Source organism: Triticum dicoccoides, chromosome 3A (assembly GCF_002162155.2).
Source record: "Triticum dicoccoides isolate Atlit2015 ecotype Zavitan chromosome 3A, WEW_v2.0, whole genome shotgun sequence".
Classification (NCBI taxonomy): Eukaryota; Viridiplantae; Streptophyta; class Magnoliopsida; order Poales; family Poaceae; genus Triticum; species Triticum dicoccoides.
This window is the reverse complement of record NC_041384.1, coordinates 39,768,645-39,774,264: the sequence shown is the minus strand read 5'-3', so window position 1 is coordinate 39,774,264 and position 5,620 is coordinate 39,768,645. Positions and strand designations below refer to the sequence as shown.

General features: G+C 41.5%; 1 pseudogene; it reads right to left on the bottom strand.

Moving 5' to 3' along the window:
* Positions 1–632: 632 nt before the first annotated feature.
* LOC119273857 lies at positions 633–771 on the bottom strand (annotated as a pseudogene).
* Between the last annotated feature and the right edge of the window lie 4,849 nt (positions 772–5,620).

The following is a 5,620-nucleotide window of genomic DNA, read 5'->3' as shown; positions in this document are numbered from 1 at the left end:
TTCTGGAAAGATGAGGTGATTTCGGTCAAAATCGATATAAGGATCACCGGAAACGGATGCACGGTTTGCAAATGACAAGCAAAACAAGAATGATGCAAATCTGCGATTAACAGCACCATTGCACTTAGAATGCAACAAGAAACTATGCTACAACATTCCAACATGGCAAAAAAGCATCTAACCATAAAGTACACAAGAAGCTCTACAAATTATGAACACTAAGCTCCTGCTAGTTCTCACTAGAACAAGCTCAAAATAGCATGGCAAACATGCAAAAGATATCAGTTTCACAGACTTTACTAACATGTCAAAACAGCATCATAAGCAATGTTTAGAGCGAGCAAACAACATACTACAGGAACATATAATGGCAAACAAAGCCGCATGCTAGTTCTAAACACATAGAATAAAACTCCCTTACTGAACTTTGGCCAAAGTTGCATGGAAAATAATGTGGAACCCATGCAAACATGGCAAGTTATATAAACAGTTTCAGACGCCACGATAGCCCCCACCACCACCACCCTTGGAAGGGTTCTAGGAATGTTTTGGAGGCCCGCGACCTCGATAGGCGGTGTTGGCAGAAGATTTGAAGGCGCCGGGGCCAGTTCCTTGGAATAGCTCGAAGGGCTGATCGAAGTTGGAGATCATGCTAAAGAGCTCATCGGTGGAGACAGGATCAGTTCGCACATCGAGAGCAGAGATGATGGGCTGGTATTCGATGTCGAGACCGGCGATGATGAAGGAGATGAGTTCATCTTCGCCGATGGGCTTTCCTGCTGCCGCGAGTTCATCAAATAGCGCCCGCATCTGCCCAAAATAGGCAGCGGCGCTGAGGGAACCCTTCTGGGCATTAGAGAGGGTAATACGACAGTTGTTGATGCGAGACTTGTATTGGGCTGAGAACATGTTTGCCAGGGCAGACCAGATGGTGTGAGAAGTCTTGAGGGAAGCAACTTGCACCAGGACTTCTTTGGAAAGGTTACAAAGCAAGTAGGCCACGCTTTGTTGATCTTGAATAAGCCATGGGGTATCGGCGGGGTTCAGACCAATCTAATCCTTCCCGTCTGAGGATTTGGTGGTGATGGTTTTAGGTGGCTCGGGTAGGGTTTCATCAAGGTACCCATATAGCCCTGCTCCCATGATCTGGGAGTGAGCTTGGGCTCGCCAGAGGATGTAGTTGGTACGTGTGAGAGGCTCGGAGATGGTGTTGTTCAGGCCGATGGAGAGGAGTTGGCTGGAGGAGTCCATGGCGCCGGAGATGGGAGGATGGGAAGGGTGCGGGCCGAAAAATTTGGTGTGGGCGATAGGATGGAGACGATGATCGCTAGATGAGGAAGAGGGAGGCTCTGATTACCATGTTATTTTATGTAAGCGTCTCTACCCTCATACAGAGGGCCGTGTGGTGTTTATATTGATTGGGAGAGACCCATCTCTCATAGGTTGCAACCGAAGAGATATTACAGGAGGTTTACAGGAGGGATAAGAGAGAATAACAAGGAAAGAATCCTACTCCTATAACAACCACCTTGGCGCACAAGACAGCCCAGTGCTACCTCTTGAGCATGCGTTGGTTTTCCCTTGAAGAGGAAAGGGTGATGCAGCAAAGTAGCGTAAGTATTTCTCTCGGTTTTTTAGAACCAAGGTATCAATCCAGTAGGAGATTACACGCAAGTCGCCTAGTACCTGCACAAACAAACAAGAAATTTGCAACCAACGTGATAAAGGGGTTGTCAATCCCTTCACAGTCACTTACAAAAGTGAGATCTCATAGAGATAATAAGATAAATATTTTTGGTATTTTTATGATATAGATTGGAAAATAAAGATTGCAAAATAAAAGGCGCCAGAAATAGCTAATTGATAGGAAAATAATATGATGGAAGATAGACCCGGGGGCCATAGGTTTCACTAGTGGCTTCTCTCAAGATAGCAAATTCTACGGTGGGTGAACAAATTACTGTCGAGCAATTGATGGAAAAGCGCATAGTTGTGAGAATATCTAGGCATGATCATGTATATAGGCATCACGTCCACGACAAGTAGACCGAAACAATTCTGTATCTACTACTATTACTCCACACATCGACAACTATCCAGCATGCATCTAGAGTATTAAGTTCATAAGAAACAGAGTAACGCATTAGGCAAGATGACATGATGTAGAGGGATAAACTCAAGCAATATGATATAAACCCCATCTTTTTATCCTCGATGGCAACAATACAATATGTGCCTTGCTGCCCCTGCTCTCACTGGGAAAGGACACCGCAAGATTGAGCCCAAAGCTAAGCACTTCCCTCATTGCAAGAAAGATCAATCTAGTCAGCCAAACCAAACTAATAATTCAAAGAGACTTGCAAAGATATAAATCATGCATAAATTATTTCAGAGAAGAATCAAATATTGTTCATAGATAATCTTGATCATAAACCCACAATTCATCGGATCTTGACAAACACACCATAAAAAGAATTACATCGAATAGATCTCCAAGAGAATCGAGGAGAACTTTGTATTGAGATCCAAAGAGAGAGAAGAAGCAATCTAGCTAATAACTATGGACCCGAAGGTCTGTGGTAAATTACGCACACATCATCGGAGAGGCTATGGTATTGATGTAGAAGCCCTCCATGATCGATTCCCCCTCCGGCGGAGCGCCGGAAAAGGCCCCAATATGGGTCTCACGGGTACAAAAGGTTGCGGCGGTGGAAATAGGGTTTCGTGGTGCTCTAGATGTTTTCGGGGTATATGGGTATATATAGGAGGAAGAAGTACGTCGGTGGAGCTGCGACGGGCCCACGAGGGTGGGGGCGCGCCTACCCCCTGGGCGTGCCCTCCTACCTCGTGGCCTCCTTGCTTCTTTCTTGACGTCCACTCCAAGTCTCCTGGATCACGTTTGTTCCAAAAATAACTCTCCCGAAGGTTTCATTCTGTTTGGATTCCGTTTGATATTCCTTTTCTGCGAAACACCGAAATAGGCAAAAAAAACAACAATTTGCACTGGTCCTTTGGTTAATATGTTAGTCCCAAAAATAATATAAAAAGGTATATTAAATCCCATTAAACATCCAAAACAGATAATATAATAGCATGGAACAATCAAAAATTATAGATACGTTGGAGACGTATCACCTAGGCGTGACACAATTACATGTTTAACAAAATACAGTCGATATATATCTTTCTTTTTTGCCGGGAAGGATATATATATTTGTGTGATTAAGTAGTTGTTTACTAGTGGTGTTAAAAAAAGTAGTTGGCTGCCGAAAGCATGCTCATGGAAGAACTTATTAGTTGCAATTACTTTGTAGTATATATAACTATTATCAAGGGAAAGTTGCCAATGGCTCGGGACACGCCCGTCGAGCAGCGTGTTACGGCCTCTTCATTGCCATGGCCGACACCACCTGCGGACTGAGTTGCACTGTCTGTCGACAGAAGGTTCTCACCTTCTGATGGATCGGCGGCGGCGGGGATGATACTACGCATGCAGGATGGCAGCGTGGTATTCGCTGCCTACCGTTGCATCTTCAACTGCAACGATGCTCTAGAGGCGGAACTGCATTCAATAATGCAGGGTATGGCACTAATTATTCAACATTGTACCCTACCTATCATTGTCCATTCTGATTCCGTGGAGGCACTAGCGGCCATCAAGGGGGAAAGTCTAACCAGATCGGCATATGGCCATCTGGTAGCAGAGATTCGGCATCACATGATGGAGCAGGAGTTTATTCCGTCAAAAATTAAACGGGAACAAAATAGGGTAGCACATCGTTTGGCATTCTATATAGTCGTACGGAGAGCACTACTGTTGTATGGCTTGGTAGAGGTCCACCATGTATTGAGGAGTTGGTGCCTCTCGATTGTAACCCTATTCATATGGAATAAAACTCTCTTATCATCGCAAAAAAAACTATTTTCACAGGAAAGTGTCTCTGAGAGCTAAGAAAAATAACATTACAGTTTTGGAAACTATTCTTACTGATAATCTGGAGGACCTATACTTCTAACGAATCCGTACTGTAAAACTTTGTGCTCTCGTGGCTCTAGTGTAGATCCTTCTTACATCATGTCACTTGTGCATCACTTGGTGCCCCAGAGATGAATGATACTCCTTGTCGACCCTTCGTGATCAAGAGATTAGTGATGCTCTTCACGGTATAATGGAATGCATACATTGATGACATGATGCAATTAAGTGCATTTATTCTTAGCTATTTAATTAACTCTAAGTGTATTAATGGAGTGCATACACTGGGGATAGAGTGTATGCATTCCATTAATACCGTGAAGAATGACCCGCTTAATTAGCTACAGGCTTCTTTTTTGTCTCGATGTCCTGGAATATGATGTGTGTGCCTGTGCTAAAGTATTATGTACTCTTTCTGTAAACAAATCTAAGACGTTTTAGAGTACGTTTCAACGGACAACTATTGCCACGCGGGGGCTCACACAAGCTGATCCTCTCTCACCATATTTATTTCTACTTTTGGCTGATGTGCTCCCCCTCTAGTTCAATTATGCAATTACCAAGGGAGTGCTCCAAGAGATTAAGGTTTGCATTTTGTAGATGATTGTTTCCGTTTCTTTAGTGTGATCAATCCTTGGTTATTGGGCGAATTTGAGAACATTTAAAAAAATGAAAACATTTACATTGCGTACATTTAAAGATTCATGAATATTTTAAAATTCAAAACATTTTTAAAACTTACAAAAAAATATAAAAATATAAGTTCAAGAATGTCTTTTAAAACGTATGAACTTTTTGAATTTTTGTAATATTTTTAGATTTTGATAACATTTTTCAAATTAAAAGTCATTTTTCTAAATTTGGGGAATACTATAGCAGCCAGAACAAAGCTAGGGGAAAAGTTTGATCTTTTTTTTCCTATGGAAAAGGCTCAATCAGTTTTAGTACGTTAAGGCTAGGCGAGCCAAGAGGACGCTTGAAACAGAACAGATGACAACGGATGATCTTCCCTCAATTGCGTACCAGGGTAAATAAAAAGATGACATCACTAAGGGTGATGAGGTGACGTGGATAGGTTTCATGGTAAGAGAATTTGTTAGTGAGGATGAATTATTTAGGTATTATAGATATGAATATTTTTAAATTTGTGAATATTTATTTAAATTCATTATTTTATTTTATTTTGGAAAATTTCTTCACAATCATTTTTTAATGTCTTGAAATATTTAAAAAAAATTATATTTTTAAAATTCCTGTAGTATCCAGTTTTTTAGGGGGGAAACCAACATGTGTTAGCACACTACATTTTTTAGCGTCACTGCTACACTGCTGTACAGCAAGTCAACCATATGACCCGGACGACACGAGTCCTGAGGTAGTGCGCAGGTGAGGGTGTGCGCGTTTCCTTGTCATTACGCATGCTACACGCCAATCAAGAGGTCCCTGACTTAGTGGTTCCTGTTTGTCACTATGACAAATTGAGTAAACTCGCTCACAGAGCGACAGATTTTTGAAAGATTTTAGAATGTTTCGTTTCTGTTTGCTTGTTTAGTTTTTTTCTTTGAATGTTTTTTGGGTTTCCAATTATCGCTTTTCATTTTCCTTTGCTTTTTTTTGAAAATGTTTGCAAAGATAATTTTTTTT